Raw genomic sequence first — 23,926 nt, forward strand, 5'->3', positions numbered from 1 at the left:
TTCAAGCAGTTTGTTATTGCCTTTATGCCATAGGCCTCTCGCACCTAAGGGGAACCTGAAGATTTGTACATGCTTGACTCCCAATTTTGATGCGATCAGATTCTTATAGGGCCCGTAATAGTCCTCCTTTTGAAGCCCTGCCACTGGGTGTCAGGAGCCATCTCATATCGGACTGTTACGTCAATGACCAAGGCGAAATCCCCACGGATGAGTACCAGGTCAAGTCGTCTCACAACCCAGTTACGGGATCTGAACTCCCATTCCCGGTGTGCCTCCCACCCGAGGAGACGGCACAACTTGTGGTGCCGGGCAATCCTGGCCACACTCATGGCCGGGCATTGCCCAAGTATGTGTGAGCATGACTCCAACCTATGTGGACATCTCCTGCAAGCTGCCCCAGCCTTGCTTCTACCCTGACACCGAAACTCTCGAGTAGGATACACCCCGGCGCGTAGCTGAAGAGCCGCTATGTACTGCCTTTCGGTCATACACGCGGGCTTCCTCAGCCACGAGTTACTCGCCACTGATTCCCAATACCGAGTATACCCACTCCTTGGGTAGGGAGACCTGCCCACTTAAGGAATTCGTCATGTCTCCAATCGAATGGAGAAACACACATGTGGGTCAGCAGACCGGTGGCGTCTCCTCTATCGTTCGATGCTTCCTCACTAGCCAGTGGGAAGTTCTCATTAGTGCCACCAGCCCTCATCCACGCCCTTTCGAACTTGGACCGCATGTATGGAGTCAGCATCAACGTCCTGGTAACCGGATCCTCAGAGCAAGAAAGGCGGTGAAACCTTCTTGCTTGCATGGACGGAATGTGTCGAATGAGCTTGCAAATCCCCAGGCCACCATCCCGGTTTTTCGCTTACAATAGCCCATCAGAGGTGGACGGAGCAAGGTGCAACCACTCCTTGACCGCCCCCCTGATTATTCCGTCCGCGGCTCGCAGTACATTATCCCCAACCTCCCCCAGGTCGGCTTGATAGTAAAGGCGAGGAAGGGCATACTGATTGAGGAGAACCACCCTCTGCGAGGGTTTAAGGAGGGATTTCCCGATGCCCTTAACCCACCCCTCCAGAGCACCTGTCAACTCAGGCTCAACCACCCCTCCCCAGGGGTTAACCTTCACGCCCAGGTACTTAACAGCCTCACTGATGCTGGTTTGTGAGATCGCCCCCCCCCAGTACCCATGGAGGGGAGTCATTAACTGTGAATGATCCAGCACCCGGCTTCACATAGAAACTTTTGCACTTTTTCGGTTGAGCCCTGAGCCCGGTACTCTGGCAGAATGAGTCAAGCAGATTTAGATTATATGCCATATCCCTCCAAGATCCTCCTATCAGCACAAGGTCATCAGCAAATGCAAGGCACACTACTGTTTGACCCCCTTCCATAATGTAGCCGCGGCCTTTGCGTTCAAGGCCTTGGACCAGTGGGTCCAAGGTGAGGTTGAAAAGCAAGGGGGACAATGGATCCCCCTGCTTCACACCAACCCTCACTTTAATGTCAGGGGTATTCCTACCCCCGACCTCGACACAGGTAGAACTGTCCGTGTAGATCTGCTGGATCAGACCTACCATGTGGGGATCCACTTTGATTTGCCCAAGAGCTGATAGGATGTGCTCATGGGAAACGGAGTCGAACGCCTGTGCAAAGTCGATAAATACTACTGCGAGTGGGTTGCGCTCTTCTTTGCAGTGTCGGATGAGGCCTCGCAGCACCTCAAGGTTTTCCGCACACCCGGGGGTAGCACGAAAACCCCTTTGTCTAGGGTGAACTGGGCATGACTCAGTTAGCCGCTTTGTTAACACCCTAGTGAAGAGCCTCAAGATCATAGACCCGATGGTGATGGGCCTCCAGTTGCCCACCTCCATCACCGCCCCTGGGTCAGATGTCTTGGGAATTATTACCGTTCGACTTTTCTTCAGACGGGAAGGGACAACTCCCGTAATCCACCACATGTTGAACAGCCCAGTGAGGGCCTCACACCCGGGATCCCAATTGAGAATATCCCGTTTCCCAATCCCATCTGGGCCCGGTGCGGAATCGTGCAAGGCCTGTCGGAGGCTAGATTGGATCTCGCCTTGGGAGAGCGGCCCCATGAGAGGAGCATTATCAGCATACTCCTCTGCCCTGAATTGACCCAGCCCGCGAAAGGGGGGAGGGTCCCCCCATTTTACCAGAAAGAAGTTGTGAATAACTTCGGCTGAAATAGGAAAACGTGTGTCCTGCCTCCCATCGAGGATTTCAGCTGCTAGGCGGGCCGGGTCATGTTGGAACCGGTATTGGACCTTATGATAGGCACGTTTATGGGCAAGATATCTATCACGGTACCTGCTGCGATACCGGGGGCGAGTTCGCTTTTTACCCGAGGACTGTGGTCTTCTGGGGCCACTCTCCCCTCCATGGACGCATCCTTGGAGTATCCGTTGCGTTGCCGCTTCCACCAGTTCGGGTAACTGATCGCAGCCTTCCAGCCAGGCTGTAAGCGCTTGGGTGAGGCTCGTGTCGTTGCCCTCCCCCTCGCTCACCATTTTGTGGGCCACCTCTCTGAGAAAAATCAGGAGGCCACCCTCTGGCAAGTTGGGTTGAATGGGAGGGACCGACGCACTCGTTGAAGGCTCGGACGGATCCTCACTCTCCCTCGCAGCTTGGGATTTGCGCTGTCGTTTGACGGGACGACCCTCAGCGGAGGAATCCCCTCCATCAACCAAAGTGCTAAGAGTCTCAATCTCCACCTCAGTCTGCTAAGAAGCAGAACTTCCCCTTTTCCTGCTCAACTCAATCATCTTTCTGTTCCTAACCTCTGGGTGGACGTGCAGTTCGTGAATACTCCACGCTCGTACCGACCCAAACGTAGCCTCACACCCCTCACACTTTACCGCACCAGCTGGTGCGGCGACCTTCACTCCTCCGCATTTGGGGATGTGACAAGCTATTTTATGGGCCGATTCCAAGGTTTTTCCGCACAATCTGCAGCTGTATTTAACAAGCGCCTTTCCATGCTGGATTGCGAAGTGTTTCCTGATCCATGCAAGGGCGCTAGCCGACACGCCACACAGGGCACAAGTGAAGTCTCGCAGTGGAAGTAAAACCACCACTCCAGTAACCCCAGCCTGCGCCCCGCTGGAGGTAGGTACGGGTCGCTCATTCCCGTTCCTTTGGGAGGTGCCAGTTTGCACTGGACCTGAGGCTTCTTTGATTTGACTCCTCGCTCTGAGGTTTGCTGCATTGCTCTCTGTCAGGGTATTGCCTCCCACCCGTCCCCTGGGGAGACGAGTCAATACCACTGAACATCTCTTAACGATAACCGGTCCAAGGGTCGAATTGCCTGATGAGCCACCACCACCATCATGATCCCTGGCTCCGGGACCATGAGGGGAACTAGCCATACTGTGGTCACCCGATTCAGAGGCTTCCACAGGGTAGCTTTTTATACAGGGCGCCCTACCATCCTGTATGACGTCGTAATTAATCGACATCGCATCCTCAGGTGGCGCTGATACGCAGTGCGGGAAGGAGCAAGATATCCCTCATGGTCAATCACCGGACATCAGCCTTCCCTGGCGCATCGTCATCCCATCTGCCAGGACACCCTAGCAGCCATATACCGAAGGGAGGGGTGCTCTCCCTGGTTCCCGTACACCAGAGGTGTCTGCCTAGCGCGATTTCCCGGCAAGGTGCTGTTGTATTTCTCTCACTATGCAGACAAGGGGTCTAGTGAGGCCAACGAGCTTAGAGTAAAGCATCGTCTTATATCGTAGTGCAGACAGGGAGGAGCAAGACCACCTCTCATGGTTATCAACCAGGTGGGGGCCTCCCCAGGCAATAGTTCCAATCAATCAGGGATCCCCAACAGGGGTTGCAATTGGCAAAAAGTAACCGTCAAATCTCTTGAGTTTCACTTGTGCAATCCCTCCCTAATCCGGTGCTGGGTCATGGGAATAACGCCGCCGGATCGCGGGTCGGCATCGTTTACGGTCGGAACTACGACGGTATCTGATTGTCTTCGAACCTCCGACTTTCGTTCTTGATTAATGAAAACATTCTTGGCAAATGCTTTCGCTCTCGTCCGTCTTGCGCCGGTCCAAGAATTTCACCTCTAGCGGCGCAATACGAATGCCCCCGGCCGTCCCTCTCAATCATGGCCCCGGGTTCCAGAAACCAACAAAAGAGAACCGGAGTCCTATTCCATTATTCCTAGCTGCGGTATTCAGCGGCGACGGGCGGCCTGCTTTGAACACTCTAATTTTTGAGCCCTCACCACGCCCGTTTCTGAAACTTTGCACATGTCTACTGGCTAATAAATGTGATGTGTCTGAGTTTCTTGCAATTTGAAGCATGCTAAGGGTCTCAAAAGCATCCTAAAAGAATGGTAAAGTTTGATGCGTTGCCACGGCAACAGTTTCAAAGATATCAAGAGGAGACGACTCAACGCCTGCGATATGTTATGGCGCCGTTTTATACATAAACAATATTTATATTTATTATTTATATATAAACAATATAAATGTAAGCCAGAGGAGAACTGGCCCCCGACTGAGCCTGGGTTCTCCCAAGGTTTTTTCTCCATCCAATCTGATGGAGTTTTGGTTCCTTGCCACTGTCGCCTTGCTTTTGGCCTGCTCAGTTGGGGTTATTTAGTGTTTAGCAATATTATTGATCTGTGTTGTACTACTTTCATGTTATCACTGTGAAGCTGCTTTGATACAATCTGTATTGTGAAAAGCGCTATATAAATAAATGTGACTTGACTTGAAGAATCCATTCACACGTCTTCATCTGCCGTATGTTTACATTATACAGATGAAGTTTGAAGCAAATCGGGTTGTATTAAGAGGGTGATTTCAAAGCATTTTGAAAGTGACACACTTCCTGCTGCCAGTTGGTGGCGCTATAACTTTGACTCACCATGAGACTCATGGACCAAGTGTTCGGACCACGTTCCAGGGGGCGCTGACGAGCCCCCCTGCCACGCCTGGGTACCATCTTCAGCCTGGCCCTGATGGCCGCGGGTTCTGACCCGTGTGCAAAGTTTCAAGAGTTTTTGAGCATGTTAAGGGCTCCAAAAGTGCCAAAAAGGTAGTAATAATAAGAATAAATAATCCTAAGGAAAACAATAGGGCCTTCGCCCTTTCAGGGCTTGGGCCCTAATAAATAATCCTAAGGAAAACAATAGGGCCTTCGCCCTTTCAGGGCTTGGGCCCTAAATATAGCTGCGAGCAGCGATTGCGGGCCCAAGCCGGTGGCACCGCAACCCTGGTGTCTTTAGTTACCTAAAGGCACCGGGGTGGCGGTACCGCCGGCTTTGGCCCTTCATCTCTACTCGCAGCTATATATATATATATATATATATATATATATATAAAAGTCGGTGTCATCGCCTTTAGGGTTTTTCTGCACAACGTGCAAAAACTTAATCCCCACTTTTTTAATTATATATATATATATATATAAAGAGGGTTATTCTGCACAAAGTGCAAAAACTTAACCCCCGCTTTGACTGTCGAAGAGAAGTGTGCTGAAGAGCTTGCATCGTTTCATCTATACTTCACACTCTTACTTTTTACCCCAGCCCATATATATATATATATATATATATATATATATATACATATATATTAGGGCTGTGCAAAAGTTAATTGCAATTAATCGCATCCAAAATAAAAGTCTGTGTTTACATAATATATTTGTGTGTGCTGTATATAATTATTTTGTATATATAAATACACACACATGCATGTATATATTTAAGAAAATGTGTTATTCATATATAAAATATTTATATTTATATAATATAGATTATGTATTTATAAATATATACAGAATTTAAGCGCAAATAATTCTTAAATATATACATGCATGCATAGGTATTTATATATACAAAATAATTATATACAGTGCACACAAATATATTATGTAAACACAGACTTTTATTTTGGATGCGATTAATCGCAATTAACTTTTGCACAGCCCTAATATATATATATACACATACAAACACACACACACACACACACACACACATATATATGAAGAGTTCAGATGCAAAAGCCTCTAAATGCCATTTTAAATTTTCTTCTAGAATGATCATTTTTATCAAACTTGTATATTTAAGTTCAGTAATTTCACTTATATGACAATGATAATTACCTATTAATTGTTATTTAAGTGAAATTACTGAACTTAAATATACAAGTTTGATAAAAATCATCATTAAAGAAGAAAATTTCAAATGGCATTTAGAGGCTTTTGCATCTGAACTCTTCATATATATATATATATATATATATATATATATATAAAGACAGAATATTACTTGCTTTACCTGATTAGAATGCTACATTGAAAAACTTTAAACTTTAAAATTTTAATTAAATCTCACTCAACAGATAAATCCCACTCCCCACACAGGATTGTCCTCAAACAGAGCACTAATCTGTTTATTTTTAAGTTACACATTCTACATTGACTAAAAACACATTTGATGTTTCTTTTTTAATCAGAGTATTATTTTATACAGAAAAAAAAAAATTGTAATTCAGATGAGAATGAGGTTAGTGTTTTACAATATTAAGGAAAGCAAATATATTGAAATATAGCACATGAATTTTAAATTCATTCAGCTTCAATTACCAATTTGTAGTTTACCAATTTATCTTACTTTTATTTAAAGCAAAGTATACATTTAAAAGATTAGGGTTATATGCATATTTTGTCATTTAAAAAAAAATACAAAATTGTTATGCAAAAAGACAAGGACTTGCAGGAAAAATCTACAGTCAGCCACACACACACACACACATAAACACAGACACCAGCAAACCACACCAGTGCGAAGTCTTGATTTGCCCCGGTGATCATTTCTGAGCGTTTATTCCCTGATTCTGGTTTTGGACTTTGGACTGTTTGACTATTCTTCGATTGATATCTGCCTGGCCTGAACTCGGCCTGTTTCCCGTTTACGTTTATTGCTGCCTGCCCTGATCTCTGCCTGTTTCCTGGATTATCCTGTTGCCTTGTCTGCATTGCTCTGTCTGCCTCGTCTCGACCCTGCCTGTACGACTCTGTTTAATAAAAGCTGCAAATGGATTCCTCTGTTCCCTGTGGTTCATTACAGAAGACTTCGCCGTCTACTAATCCAGCAGCCGTCATGCAGTTAAAGGGTTAGTTCACCCAAAAATGAAAATTAAGTCATTAATTACTCACCCCCATGCTGTACCAACCCCGTAAGACCTTCGTTCGTCTTCGGAACACAAATGAAGATATTTTTGATTAAATTTGAGAGCTGTATAACTACCACATTGGCTCCTAAAGGACTGCCTCTTGACGGCCCAGAAAGTCAATGAAGAAAATGTTTAAATATCCCAAGTGACTACCGTGGCTCAACTATATGTTTATCAAGCGACGCGAATACTTTTTGTGCGAAAAAACAAACAAAAATAACGAGTTTATTCGACTATTTCTTTTCTTCCTTGTAGGCCAGAACGAGACTTCCTTAGATTTCCACGACGCATGCGCGAGATTTGCGATCTGCTCACACCAGCTTACACCACTTCAGATCGCAAATCTCGCGCATGCGTCATGGAAATCTAAGGAAGTCTCGTTCTGGCCTACAAGGAAGAAAAGAAATAGTCGAATAAACTCGTTATTTTTGTTTGTTTTTTCGCACAAAAAGTATTCGCGTCGCTTGATAAACATATAGTTTAGCCACGGTAGTCACTTGGGATATTTAAACATTTTCTTCATTGACTTTCTGGGCCGTCAAGAGGCAGTCCTTTAGGAGCCAATGTGGTAGTTATACAGCTCTCAAATTTAATCAAAAATATCTTCATTTGTGTTCCGAAAACGAACGAAGGTCTTACGGGGTTGGTACAGCATAGGGGTGAGTAATTAATGACTTAATTTTCATTTTTGGGTGAACTAACCCTTTAACCACCGAACTCACAACCCAAGCTTCTCGTTTGGATCTACACCATCAACAGCTCAGTCACCTGACCACTCTCACCGAACAACTGGTACAGTGAATGCAGGAGCTTCGCACCACCATCGGCGTCGTACCAAACACGCCCGCTCCACCACCTTTACCGAGAGCTCCTCCTGAAACTGTGAGTACCGCAGTCAATCCACGACTCGCATTTCCTGACAAATTCGATGGTACACCAACAAAATGCAAAGGATTCCTGCTACAATGCACGATCTTCGTTGAACAACAACCGGCACTATACTCCAGTCATGGGAGTCGCATTGCTTTTGTGTGTTCGCTACTCACCGGCAGAGCACTAGAGTGGGCTACGGCTATCTGGAGACCAGAGGGAAATACATTCATCACATTTCAAGAATTCACTCAGCAGTTTCTTCAAGTTTTTGAGCATACCACCGGAGAGGGAGAAGCAGGTGAACAGCTCTGAAATCTCACACAGGGAAAAGAAACCACTGCTGATTATGCCCTCACTTTTCGCACGCTAGCTGCACAAACAAACTGGGTAGAGGCAGGGGTGCAACTACCCAGTTTCAGAGGGGTATGCAGCAACAATTTTAACGCCCCCCCCCCCCCCCCCAAAAAAAAAAAGGAAAAATAAATGTAATGTAAGTGTGCCGTGTAAAAAGTGAGTAGGAACAAATGAGAGCTAACCGATAAAATAAGTGCAAAATTGTCGTTTATTAATACAATTAAACTAGCTACTCCACCATGATGAACCCCCCTAAGAAAACTATAAGCTCCATTGGAACAGCAATACCAGTGTTTCTCGCAGGATTTTAGGTAAAACTGTGGTAGGTGGACCTCTATTTCTCTAGGGGGGTTCGGGGGCATGCTCCCCCGTAAGAAAATTTTGTGTACATCATCTGTACATCATGGCACATGAAGTTTGAAACCTTCAGCCTGTCTGACTCCGAATGCGTGAATTTTGCCTAGAAATAGAAAGAAGGAGAGAAAAAAATCAGTTTGACGATACAACACCTAATTGGATGTCTCTGAAATGTGCCCTCCTCATGACAGAAAACACTTACATGACTGGCGATTGACGTACGCATGTCTGTAAAATTCGGGCTGTCAGGTAGGCCCATCGCCTTCCACAAGCTCTTTAAAGTACGTCACCAGCTTTTTACAGACATTTGTTGTCGACGTAAAGAAGAAATATTTGGCCTGGTTTCCACCGGGAAGCCTTGTCCTTATTTTCAGAAATCTTCTCATCCAATCATACTCATCATCCGTGAGAGCAATTTGGGCAGGTCCAAACACCTGATTAGTTTTGTGGCACTGGATCTGTTGACAGAAAAAAAAATAAAAAATAGGGCAAATCAGAACAGAGATCAAACAAATTAAGGTCACCTGATGCATAAAAAGGAAGTAATACACTCACGTTGATGCAGAAGACATTGTCCGATTCCTGGGCCTCTTCGACCTCCTTGATTGTCAGATTTTGAAGCACACCACCTCTGTGCCCGTAGAGGGCTGACATGTATGCTGACAAGTGGCCATAAAATTCCCATTGAAGGGTTGTGGTGGCATCACTTTCCAGGAGGGCTATAAACAACACAGAGCACAATCTCAGTTAAAATGTCAGTTCATGTTGCACATATTCTCTGCATCTTACAATATGTCAGTACAATGAGTTAAGTTGGGAAAAAAAAAACTTACCCAGGATGTTGGGAATGGCCTGCTTGGCCTGGCTCAGGCACTTGCGTATAGTGTCTTTGCTCAGTACTCTTTTTTCCTTTTCAGTCTTCACAGACGTTCTGTGCATTGCCACCCTCCTCTTCATTGATTTCTTGACCGTTTGCATCTCCCGCTGAAGCCCAATGAGTACATTCTTCGAAAGCCGGCAGGAAGGCGGAGGAGTTTGCGAGATAAACGCAAGAAATTGATGAACATTTTGAATGTAGTAATCGATAGTCGTCTCCTTCATCTGTTGCTGCCGCAAGGACCTGACCCACCTGCACACAAACAAATTATAAAATAAAAAAACAACAACAAACAAAATTATTTTTGGAAATATTATTACAAGAGGCACTTATAATAAGAAAATTACTTACGCATGAATCCTGCTAGTTTCGTATAAAAAAAAGCAGGGTGCTCAGTTTGCTTTTCCCCTGAGCCATGTAATGGAGGAACTTTTTGATCCGGAAGATTTTGGCACTGACATTATCCCTGTGCTTCGAAGAAGGGTCAGGACCAAGTTGATTCCTTCTGTATTCCTCCATGATGTTTTCTGTGCACAAAGAGTAATGAGGAGAGCCATTTGTCAGTCAACACATAATACACAGTCATTACACATGCTTTACATAGTGACTTAGTATAATGTCACGCCTCAGTATATTTTGAAGTCTGTTATTACAAGTGAAATGACTATTTAGTAACAAATATTATTTTTAAAAAATAAATTAATAATACATTACCATTAAATTTACTAGCAGAGGTGTGCTGATAATTTAAAGTAAGTCAGTGTAATTACATGTATATTACATCAAAATTTACCCTTGAAGGTCTGCTGGTACAATTTCAAGTAATACACTGTTATTGCACGTACTTACTTAAACATTTACTAGCAGAGGTGTGCTGATAATTTAAAGTAAGTCAATGTAACTACATGTATATTACTTTTTTAAAAAAAATTTATTTATTTATTTATCAGGGACTATGTACAAAATACATTATTCTTACGAAATCTGAAATCTTACATTTCAGAAAAAAATCAAGTAAAACAATGCACGTGTACTCACTCAGTGTCGAACCATGGTCACTTTCATCGGGGTCCTCAAGGCTGGGTGGCAGCTGGCTTGTGGCGGACTCCACATCACCAGACGGCTGAAAGGCGGAAGTGTCTGGAGAGGGGTCACCTCCAGACCTGACTGAAGAAATCAGTTTTCTTGTTGACTTGGTCAAAGGACCCGCACCCCTGGATTGTGACCTCCTTTTTAAATGCCGGTATTTTTGTGTCACATTGCGCAGGGCACCGGTCAGCTGGTCCTTTTTTAGGTTTTCGATTTTAACCTTACAGTCAGGGTTGCCGCAATCTTCCTCCATCTCCTCTTCAAAAACGACATCGGCTTCCCCCAAATCAGGTTCCAAATCCAGGGTACTCACGATCGGCGGCTCCGGGTTAGTCGCCCTGAGCGATGCCAGCTGCCCAATAACTTTCTTCCTCTTCCAGCTCCAGATTGCGGCTTCTTTTTCTGCACTGGACAGCTCACTGTGTAATTTTAAGTGCCGGTCAAACCTGGTTATTGCCTTGCCACAGCCAGCAACTGGGCAAATGCAACTCTGAATGTTGACTCTGCCGGATTCCAGTGACAGGAGAAGCTTTCTCTCCTCCTTGTTGATAATTTTGTGGAAAACGACCAGATGCTGGCTCATCCGAGCATACATTCTGCAGCACAGCGGGCAAGATGACACAGGCATTTTTAAATGGGTCAAAAAAACTTGAAGAGACTTTGAGAAATGGATGCAAAATCTTGCAGAACAAAATCCCAATGTCGTCTGCTTCAGAGCTCAGTAGTGAGTGCATGAAGGAGGTGCTTGCAAAGCCATATCAATTGGAATGTAACTTGAAACCACTATACAGTTACCTCAAAATTACATTCACGCCCCTAGTGTATTTTTAAGTAAGATGCTGTTTAATTGCAGTGACTTTCCAAGCATTGCATAGTGACTTACTTGAAATTTACCTTTATTTCTCTAATACATTTAAGGTTAAGGTTACTTTATTGTCCCCGGAGGGCAATTATTTGTACAGCCAGCAGAAAGAACACAAGGCACAACACGCAACATTACCACAAGGCATAAAACACACAGTCCCCAAAAATACATAGAAAAAAATAACTAAATTAAATAGAAGTACATTAAAACAGTTCTGGTAGTTTATTTAATATTGAGATTGAAGTCGGGATAAAAGAGTTTCTATATCTATTTGACCTGCTTTTGGGCATGGAATACCTACGACCTGAGGGGAGTAGCTTAAACTGGCAGGACAAAGGATGGCTGGGGTCAGCTGCAATAGCTAGAGCCTTCTTGGCTACTCTGTTGGAGTGGATGTGGGAGAGAGGGGAGGAAAGTTAATACCTGCAATCTTGCCACATGTTCTGACAATGCTCTCTAGTCGGTTTTTGTTCCTTGCAAACAAGGAACCAAACCAACAGATAAAACAAAAAGTTAAAACAGACTCAAGAAAACAGGAATAAAACATTTTCATCAAGGTGCGGTCAATGTTAAAATTCCTCAATCTACGAAGAAAATACATTCGTTGCTAGGCTTTAGCACAAACAGCATCAATGTGAGAATCAAAACATAGCTTACTGTCAATTGTTGTACCAAGGTACTTGTATTCCTGTACCACCTCGATGGGCTGGCCATCAATGATAGTAAGGGGGAGACATGGCCTCTGTTTCCTAAAATCTATAATTAGTTCTTTTGTTTTGGACACATTTATATTTAAAAAGGAACACTTACACCACTCATTAAAATCCTTCAATATTGCTCCATGATCAATCACATTTTCATTTAAAAGAGACACAATGACAGAATCATCTGCAAATTTTAAAATCTGTCTATCATCATAGTGCGACCGGCATTCGTTTGTGTATAACACAAAAAGAAGAGGAGAGAGGACACATCCTTGGGGGGAGCCAGTAGAAGATAAAAGTTTATCAGATAAGACACCATTAACCTTAACTTTTTGAGATCTTAAAGTTAAAAAGTCAACTAACCAGGCTGTTGGACCTGGGTTAATGTTGTAGTTCTTTAAAAGTCTATCTGCTAAAATGTGCGGTTGAATGCAGTTAAAAGCTGATGAAAACTCAATAAATAATGCATCCTCAACTCCTCTACCTGCTTTATAGGCAAATTGTAAGGGATCAAGTTGAGACTTTGTCATTGCTATAATCTCCTGTTTAATAATTTTCTCAAAGGATTTCATAATAAGAGAGGTAAGAGCCACTGGCCTAAAATCGTTGAGTGATTTGGGAACATTTATCTTTGGCACCGGCACAATCACTGACTCTTTCCATAGGTGAGGGACCCGATGTAACTGAAGTGACTTATTAAATATAAAGGCAAGTATGTCCGACAGTGGCTCTGCACAGCTTTTAATAAGGCGGCCACCAATATTGTCTGGGCCAGGGCTCTTTCTTTCCTTCACCCCCCTAAGAATTTTTTTAACTCTATCCTTATCTATTTTTATAGCCACATTTTGTTCTGCCCATGGTTCCTTGAACACGGATAATTCTTTAGTAAAATCATAAATCATAATTTTCAAGTAAGACACAGAGCAGTGATTTTTACATGCTGTAGATAGAGACTAACTTGAAATTTACCTTTATTTCTCTAATACATTTTCAAGTAAGACACAGAGCAGTGATTTTTACATGCTGTAGATAGTGACTAAATTTAAATGATACATTCTGGAAATAAAATATCATCAAGATAAATTATGAATTCAACATGTATATGTACAGTTACATTTTTTCCTCTTTGCTAAAAAAAAAAAATGTTCGCTCATCTTAAAGTGGTCACAGCTGGGTTCGAAACCCATGTTCACATGAGCAATGGACTCCAGAAAAAAAGTATTCCACACTAACCACTACCCCACAGAACACGTTAGCTCCAGACAACCAGGGTGCACTTTGGCTGGAGAGCGCCTCCAGGAGCAATCTAAGCCCAGCCAGGTTGCACTCTGGCTGGGCATTAATCCTGGAGGGAGATGACCTGGAGCATTCCAAAACCTAAGTTCCTAAAGTTGCTTTGTTTGCATGATGTGGTCCCGGCTGGATTAGAACCCATGTTCACACGAGCAAAGGGCCCAAACAAAAAAAGAAGTCCACACTAACCACTACCCCACAGAACATGTTGGCTCCAGAGAACCAGGGTGCACTTTGGCTGGGCATAAATCCTGGAGGGACAGGGCCTCCAGGAGCATTCCAAAACCTAAGTTCCTCCAAGCGAATCTGAAAATGTCTAAGTCAGAAAGAGTATCCATCCTGTAACCTATTTGACAGAGCTCCTATAGGCGGTCTGTGGACAGTCGAATATTATGTCAAATTTTGCATAATTAATGGCTGTACTGTACACCAGTATGTTGTATTGTGATCCCTGTGTGGCATACAACTGGTTAAACCACATACAAGCACTGTATTTATGAAATATGATCATTTAATGTAATTTCCATGAACAGCCTACAGGGACCCTGTCAAATAAGCACAGCTTGGACTTCACTGACTATATCCATCCTGTAACCTATTTGACAGAGCTCCTAATATTATATAGATTTTCAGGCAAACAAATAGTTTTAAAGTATATTTGTAAAAAAAAAATGAGTAGACCATACTGATATATAAAATATTTATTTTTTATTTAAATAAAATAATCAGTCATCCTCCCCCTCTTCGTCATCTGCAAAATACTGGAGAGAAATAAAAATCAAACGAAAAATTAACAACACACAATTGCAACTTGAGAGTTTGACAGCCTACATTGAATATGTCCATACCTCATCCAAAGCATGAAGAAGAGGCCGTGGAGGAGATGGGGGTGCATGGCGGGGCAAATTGGGGCTGTTGGGGGGAGGGGGAGGAGGAGGAGGAGTATTACCTCCTGGAGGATGGGTGCTCAGTGTCCTGCAAAATAACACAATACAACATCTGTCCAACTGCACATCATACGATAATCTCTGTCTAAAACAGATGCACTGTTTAATGACAAGTGTACTCACAGTGCGGCTTATCATCTTAGTGGTTGCCTTGGGGAAGAAAAAAACATTTAAAAAAAATAAATGAAATGTGAATTATTACCACAAGCTTTAATTTGTTATAAACCAAGTTAATAAAGATTAAGATTTTGCCAAACAACAAAACATTTTCTATCAATACTTATTTCTACACTTACCTCTTCACTCACTCCTGATGTGATAACACCGCTGTCGCTCATCATTTTGCTATTATTTCACACAAATGACACATTTATTATTTTTATTTGAAAGAAGAAGATCATCAAGCCTGTAGTTTGTTGATCAGTTACCAAAGAATTCAAAATAATAATCAAAATCTTTACCAACAATATAAATCTTTACAGTCACTTTTGAATCCATTTAACCAAATATATCCTGTATTTTTGACCAAATGAATGCAGGCCTGATGATCATAATAGACTTATTTCCAGAACATTAATAATAGTAAGGGTCAGTAAAACAAAATAAAACCATTTACTCACCCACGATGTAAATGAATAAATAATAAATGTATAATTTAAAGTAAGTCACTATCTAATGCTGTATAATTTAAATTAAGTCACTATTTAATGCTGTATAATTTAAAGTAAGTCACTATATAATTTATGTACAATCACTTCCTTAAACAGTGTCTTACTTCAAAACATACTAGAGACCAGCATGTATAATTTAAAGTAAGTCACTATATATACATTTTAGGGGGGGGAAAGGTTTTTATCCATAAAATCAGTTTGACCCCATAAAAATATAAACATGTATGTTGCATCTATTTGCAATCTATACATCTCTATCTTTATACATATAAATTTTAGGGAAAAAAGTTTTTTTTTTCCAAAAAAAATGTTTGACCCCATAAGGTGGTCTGAGCTAATGTGAAATCCCCAAATCTGAACAGGATCTGACCCGCTGAAAATTTCTAAGTCAGTCAACAGCATCCATCCTGTAACCTATTTGACAGAGCTCCTATAGGCGGTCTGTGGACAGTCCATTTTTAGGCTAATAATACACAATTAATGGCTGTACCGTACATCAGTGTGTTGCACCGTGTCCCCTGTGTGGCATACAACAGGTCTGACGACAAACAACCACTGTATTTATGAAATATGACCTTTTAATGTACTGTCCACGAACAGCCTAGAAGGACCCTGTCAAATAAGATACAAGTGGGACTTGACCGACTGGATCCAATCTGTAACTTATTCGACAGAGCTCCTACATGCTGTCTGTGGACAGTTGAATATTATGCAAATTGTGCATAATTAAGGGCTGTACTGTACATCAGTGTGTCACATGGTGTCCCCTGTGTGGCATACAACATGTCTGACCAAAAACAAGCACTGTATATATGAAATATGAGCCATTAATCAACGTCCAGGAGGAAGCCTATAGGGTGTCTGTTGAATAGGTTGCAGGTGGGCACCGAACTTTGAACGGCTATAACTCGGGGACCCAGCGGCCTAGCCACACCAAACTCGGGTCAAATTGAGGTCCCGAGGGGCCAGTGATGTTTTCGTCAGTGATGACGATAACGAAATGATTTCGTTAACGCACCGTTTTTTATGACGATAACGCGACGATGACTAGCTAAAAATAGCTCTGAGGTGACTAAAACATGACGAGACGTTTTTGAGTTTTCGTTGACGAGACGAGACGCAACGAAAATGATTATAAGTCTGACGTTCACAATGCATGTAATTTATGTCTGTTTTGCGTGAAATCGGTCTGTATGGAGCTAAAAATAAGTATCAGCAATGCTGCCGTTTCCTATCGCGTGCGCCCAGATTCCACACATGTTTAATGGTAGTTTTTGTACCAAGTCAAGTCAATAGAGTCGGACAAAAACTGGGATAAAACCTGTTGGAAAGCATATTTTGCAGCGATGTTTGTGTGAGCATATCAGTGAACATCCCTGACCACTCGGTGAGTTTGACGTCAACTTATACAAGTAAAAAATAAAATGATTTAAATAGATAATTTTAAAAAAATTACAAAAAAAGATACTGCTAAAAAAAAAAAAAAAATCAAAACATCAAACCACCATTGTAACTGGCCTATTCATCAAGCCATTCAAGGCGAAGGCCCTCTCCCCGGTAAGATCTTCTCTTAACACCACAATCAAATTTGAGCTGGGTGCCTACACTGATGTCATTTAATGCTTTAAACAATATGACATCCTTGTCCTCCCCATTTATTTTCATCTTACAATGAAACGGCTTGATGTTGGGCATCTTAGATGAATGATTAATACTTCGTCCAAAAGTGTTCATATGAGGGTGGCACCCACAGGGGAAGGTCTGTGCATCAATGCTGAGATCATTTTGTCCATCTTAAAAAAAAAAGACATATCCAGGCTCGTCAAGCTGGCTCTGCACAATGGCCCTCCCCTCTTCAGCTGTGACTACCTTCCCATGGTAATCACAGACTATGTCATTCTTGCAGAATGGTCGGGTTGCGACGACTCCTATGCAACGAGAACATAACATTTTTGAGTTAATGAACAAGTATTACATGTAGTTTATGGCTGCTGAAATGTACATTTTACATTATTGTTCCTCTGCCCTTAGAAGACAAATGAAAGGTTGTCTTACCTAGACCTTGCTCTGCACCAAAGTTTTTTATGACAAGGCCTGTCCAGGTTTGCTCGGTGACACAGCGAATAATAAATTCGTCCTCTTCCACCTTTTTCTTTGGGGCTGGTCTCCACTGCCGCTCAATGTTGTCCGGCCTTGGGCAGTTCATCGTCCAGCCCTCCCGTGCAATTAACCTCGCCACCTTTGCTGCAGTCGGCTTGCGGAGTGTGAAGTAAGCTGAAAGACAGAATGAAATAACTTTACTCATGTGATTCACTTATCACTGTAAATAAATGACCTAGTTTGTTTAGAGTCAGTGGCCCTCATTTATCAAAAGTGCGTACACCACATTTCCAGCGTACACCTTGCGTACACCCAAAACCACGGTGATTTTGAGATTTATCAATATGGACGTTGGCGTATAGCACACTCAAATCCTACGCCAGCTCAGGAGGTGGTGTACGCACGTTTTGAGTTAGTGCGGAAATGCACAGAAAAATTCCTAACACCACAAAACGCACTGACAAACTAAAAGATATGATATATTATGACCCACTGTAAAACAAACAACAAAATAGTATTTATAAACTTCAGTATTTATTTTTGTGCAACATGGACTTCAATTGTTTAATTTGTGAGACTTTACCAAGGCATTTGATTTGTAAGCATTCCTTCAGTTGCGAGCCTGTGGACTTTACTCTGCCGTTTCAGGATTATCCCGGCAGGTGCGCACGGACACGGTTCGGTAATGAAAGGCTTTCAATGACCAAAAAAAATTCAGACTGACAAAATAATAAAAAAAATACATTCCTCTTCTTTTACATATAATTATAATACAAATAATATTAATAACGACATTCTTCTTCTAAATAACAAGCGCCATTAATAATACAAATCATAATAAGAAGAAGAATATTGCAAATTGTCATGCAATTATTAGTGTGAATGAATGGTACTCCACATCATCATCATCACTATTGTACACCCCAATACATGTGAAGTGATTCTAAATTGAACGCTAATTCAAAAGACGTGTTGTAAAATAATGCAATGTGATAGGTCATTTCGGCATCACGTCAGAGAAGTTTGTCTTCTTTGCCGTCTTCCGTGTGTCCATGGCGTAAAATGAGGGCGTGGGGGGAGCAGAGACTTGAATATTTAGGGGCGTGTTATTCTAATGACGATCGTTTTCTGCCGCGGGATTTATCAAGGGCAGGCATTGCGTACACCTGGATTTCAAAGGTACGCACAGCTTCATAAATCAGGCGGTGAGAGGAGTGTAAGTATAATCTTACACCAAAATATACACCCGTTTCTACGCAAGAATGATAAATGAGGGCCAGTGTGTGTAAATGCTTTTTTGATGGATTCGGAGACTTACACAGCAGATATTTCTCTCTCTGTGCGTACTGATTGGCCCTCCACTTATCACTGAAGGCATGGTCTTCTGGAAAGCCGGATTCCATCCTTAGCTTTTTAGATGGCGGCAGACCATCCAGCGAAACCGGAAATCTTTCCAAGAATGAGACAAAGTCTCTCCGAGATCCTCCAGCAGCTTCACTCGTAGCCAATGATGTCTCAGACTCGCTGTTTAAGTGAGAAATACAAGGTTTATAACACGAAAAAAAAATGAATGAAAACTTGATAATCTGCAGTGCAAATAATTTGTGATGAGTTATGTCCTGGTTGGTTGAAGAGACATACCTTGCCAATGATTCCAGTAGCAGAGCTGCATCCACAACATCCTGAGGATTGACAAAACCAGAGCTGGGGGCCATGTAATTGAGAAGTGCCCCCTTTTGTTGCGCTGGGAGGTCTTTGGCAGCCGCCTCAACTGCCCTCCGCACACACTGGCTGGTAAAAGGGGCCATCTCATACCTGAAGAAAGACAATGAAAAATGAAATATTAATTGTGGTGTGATACTGACAAAATGTGGATCCATTTACACACATGCACATGAATCTGTGTAGGTACTCACAATTCATGGAGACGGTCAATGTCGCGTGAGACACACTGGACTGCCTCGCCGTAGAAACGAAAAAACTTTTGCAGTATTTTTGAGGCTGTAGATTATCAGGCCTGATCTTACAAAAGTACAGCTCCAAGAACTACAAAAACAAAAAAAAAACAAGTTAATAAATGTAAAACACTGGTGGTAAGAAATCTACTGTTTGCATCATGTGAAAACTCACAGCTTGCTCCTCTTTAGTGATAGCGATCTGCATTTTTGAGGCTTTATCCCCCTGTAGGGCAACCACAACCCTTTCACCCAGCACGGTTCTGTTGACCCATTCTTCGTCCTGGAAAACATTGAAAATGTTAGACTTACTAATGCATACTTGTGCAAATAATACAGTATATCACAAGTATAAACTCATTAAAATAGATGAACTTACCATTAAGGCTTCCACAGCTCGTGGACACTGCGCGTGTCTGAAGACCAATATCGCTTCACAGTAATAACTTGGTTTGGGAGCTGATGGAAACGTCTCTGGTTACGTATGTAACCCTAGTTCCCTGAAGGGAACGAGACGCTGCGTGTAAACGCCGTGGGAACGCCTCTGCGTGACGAGTCATGAAGCACGTATGAAATCTGTCCAATGGCGAGACGGAACGTCATAGGCGGGGTGACGTATCGACCAGGAAACTATAAAGCATCCCCGAAACACAAGCGCAACAGCTTCTGATAGGACTGAAGCAAGCGCTCACGGGCATGCTGGGAATATGGCATAGACACGCAGCGTCTCGTTCCCTTCAGGGAACTAGGGTTACATACGTAACCAGAGACGTTCCCATTCAGGGAACTTCGAGCTGCGTGTAAACGCCGTGGGAACGCTAATACCAACGCCGCCATGCGAGCAGGTGTCCGTTGTATGAAATCAGGCACATATTTAGACGAAAGCACCTGCGCCCCTGGAGCGGAGCTACCATACCCCTGGTTGAGTGAGCCCAGACAGCCAAAGGAGAAGGCTGACCGGCGGACTCATATGCAAATGAGATGGCCTCGACCACTCACTTACTCAACCTCTGCTCAGATGCGGGACAACCTTTCTTCGGAGGTCCAAAACAAACAGATAACTGTTCAGGCTTTCTCCACAGGGCAGCTCTGTGGACATAAGCATCTAGAGCCCTCAGAGGGCAGAGCAGATTACACCGCGTTCCAAATTATTATGCAAATTGGAATTAATTGTGAAAAACTTTTAATATTTTGTTTTTAAATCAATCTTATGGATGGTATTGTGTCTCCGGGCTCTTTGGATCACTGAAATCAATCTCAGAAACCTGTGACAATTAGTTTGCCAGGTGAGCCCAATTAAAGGAAAACTACTAAAGAAGGATGTTCCACATTATTAAGCAGGCTACAAGTTTCAAGCAATATGGGCAAGAAAAAGGATCTCTCTGATGCAGAAAAGCGTCAAATAGTGCAATGCCTTGGAGAAGGTGTGAAAACATTAGATATTTCACGAAAACTTAAGCGTGATCATCGTACTGTGAAGAGGTTTGTGGCTGATTCAGAGCACAGACGGGTTCGTGCAGATAAAGGCATAATGAGGAAGGTTACTGCTAGACAAATTCATCGGATTAAGAGAGCAGCTTCTAAAATTACATTACAACGCAGCAAACAGGTATTTGAAGATGCTGGTACCCCTGGAGTCCCGCGAACCTCAAGGTGTAGGATCCTCCAGAGGTTTGCAGTTGTGCACAAACCTACTATTCGGCCACCCCTAACCAATGCTCATAAGCAGAAACGGTTGCAGTGGGCCCAGAAATACATGAAGACTAATTTTCAAACAGTCTTGTTTACTGATGAGTGCCGTGCAACCCTGGATGGCCCAGATGGTTGGAGTAGTGGATGGTTGGTAGATGGCCACCAAGTCCCAATAAGGCTGCGACGCCAGCAAGGAGGTGGCGGGGTCATGTTTTGGGCCGGAATCATGGGGAGAGAACTGGTAGGCCCCTTTAGGGTCCCTGAAGGTGTGAAAATGACCTCTGCAAAGTATATAGAGTTTCTTACTGACCACTTTCTTCCATGGTACAAAAAGAAGAACCGTGCCTTCCGTAGCAAAATCATCTTCATGCATGACAATGCACCATCTCATGCTGCAAAGAATACCTCTGTGTCATTGGCTGCTATGGGCATAAAAGGTGAGAAACTCATGGTGTGGCCCCCATCCTCCCCTGACCTCAACCCTATTGAGAACCTTTGGAGCATCCTCAAGCAAAAGATCTATGAGGGTGGGAGACAGTTCCCATCAAAACAGCAGCTCTGGGAGGCTATTCTGACATCCTGCAAAGAAATTCCAGCAGAAACTGTCCACAAACTCACAAGTTCAATGGATGCAAGAATTGTGAAAGTGATATCAAAGAAGGGATCATATGTTAACATGTAACTTGCCCTGTTAAGATGTGTTTGATTTAAATAGCTTTTGATTTCATTAAATATGATCTCCTAATGCTGCCAATTCAACAAATGACCATTTTCAGTTCTTTACAACCTATAAAATGCTTTCAAACTCTGCTGTGCATAATATAATGGAACAGTGCATTTTCAGTTTTTTATTTGTGAAAAAAACACTGTTTTCGTTGGGTGGTTTGTTCAATAAAATTCTGCTTAAACCATAAAAGTTGGTCACTTGAAAATTATACTGACTGTCATTTGCATCGACTATTTAGGAAAATCAGTGTAAAATATCATTTGCATAATAATTTGGAACGTGGTGTAGTTTCTCTTGGTCTGACCTCACAATACCACGAAGAAAAAGAATTACCAATGGGTATCTCCCGTGAAAAGCTCCACTCAAAGGGACGTGGTAAGCAGATAGGCCACCACATACACCTTTAGTGTGGAGTGGGATAACCCTGTGGAGAAATGCTCCAAAGGAATTCCAGCACCGCCACACCTGGCAGTTAACTGGGTCCAACTGGTGTTCTCCCCACCAAGAGGTGAAACATTGCCACCTCAAGGCATATAATCTCCTCGTGGACGGAGCTCTGGATTGGAGGATGGTCTCCACGACCTCAGTCGAGAGACCCGATTCTATGAGCTGGGCCCCCTCAGAGGCCAAGCCACAACCTCCATAGATCTGGGCGGGGGTGAAGTATCGACCCGCATCCATACTCGGGCCGGCCAACGCGGGGCTACTAACAGTAGAAAGACCCCGACTCGGTGAACCCTCTCCAGAACTCCTGGGAGCAGAGCAATCGGGGGAAATGCGTACAGGGGTGACCTCGGCCACTCCTGTACCATCGCATCCAACCCCAGAGGGGCTGGTGGATACAGAGAAACCACAGCATGCAGTGTCTCAGTCCCTGGATTCAAATAGGCCTACCTCGGTATGACCGAAATGACTCCATAGGAGCTCCACCACCTCGGGGTGGAGTCTCCACTCCCCGGGCCTCGGCCCCTGCCTCGACAGGATGTCTGCTCCCCGATTTAAATATCCTGGGATATATAATTGCCAAAGAAGAAGCTTCCCCTGGGCCCACAGAAGGATCTGGCGCTAGCCTGAATAATGGACATGAGCGCCGACCCCCTTGATGGTCTATAAAAAGACCCCCGATGTGCTGTCTGACCGGACAAGAACATGGTGACCCCTCAGGTCTGGGAGAAAGTCCACAGACCCCGGGCCGAGCGACCACTCATGATCGCCCCCAGCCCGTGAGGGAGGCGTATATCGTTAGCTTCTTTGGAACAATGAAGTAACGGCTGTAATACCCCAACTCTCTGTCGGGGGGAAGAACTCGTTCTATCGCCCCCTTCAGTAACAGAGCTTTCACCTCTTGTTCCATGACCAGAGCCTGCTCGGGGGATACCACTGTAGGCAAAATCCCCCGAAAACGAGGCGGACGTGACCTGAACTGGATCGCGTACCCGCGTTCGATAGTCTGCAGGACCCATCGAGATATATTTGGAAGACTTTCCCATTCTGCCAGAAATTCCACTAAGGGTACCAGTCTCTCGAGACTGGCCTCTGGAGTAATTATAGAGACAGAAACAGTGCCCTGTGACCGCGCACAGGCAGGGTTTAACGACTGTTCTGTATCGCTCCTCGGAGCAAACGAGCGTCCCTCGGGAAACCACTCGCTAGGACCGTCTGCGCCCACCCTCACAGGCAGGTTCAGCAGAACGGGTCCTTGCAGACCCCCCTGGTGGTTTATGTAAGAGACCACAGACATGTTGTCTGACCGGACAAGAACATGATGATCTCTGAGGTCTGGGAGAAAGTGTTTCAGAGCCTGAAACACCGCCATCATCTCTAGACAATTTATATGCCATCGGAGATGATGGACCACTCATGATCGCTCCCCAGCCCGTGAGAGAGGCATCCGTCGTCACCGTTACCCAGCGACACGGGGCTCCCAGCGCAGGTCCCAGGGACAGGAACCAAGGTTCTTTCCACATAGCCAGGGCACGGAGACCACGTCGCGTGACCTTGATCTTGCGGAGCGGCTTTCCCCTCGGGGAGAACCCCTTGGTCCTGAGCCACCACTGTAGTGGTCTCATGTACAGCAGGCCGCACGGTAACACGTTGGATGCTGCTGCCATCAGACCCAGAATTCTCTGGAATTCCTTTACAGTGAGTGACTGGCCTAGCTTCACTTGCTTGACAGTCGAGATAATCGAGGCT

General features: G+C 43.8%; 1 long non-coding RNA gene and 1 pseudogene across 1 annotated transcript in view; one reads left to right on the forward strand and one right to left on the reverse strand.

Moving 5' to 3' along the window:
• Nucleotides 1-23,926, forward strand: part of LOC148997565 (uncharacterized) — a 197,829-nt gene that overhangs the window by 141,894 nt on the left and 32,009 nt on the right. The gene's annotated exons all lie outside the window — the stretch shown is intronic.
• Nucleotides 16,778-21,379, reverse strand: LOC148997570 (uncharacterized; annotated as a pseudogene).

This window comes from Pimephales promelas, chromosome 2, assembly GCF_988280905.1.
Source record: "Pimephales promelas chromosome 2, fPimPro1.hap1.1, whole genome shotgun sequence".
In the NCBI taxonomy this organism is placed as follows: domain Eukaryota; kingdom Metazoa; phylum Chordata; class Actinopteri; order Cypriniformes; family Leuciscidae; genus Pimephales; species Pimephales promelas.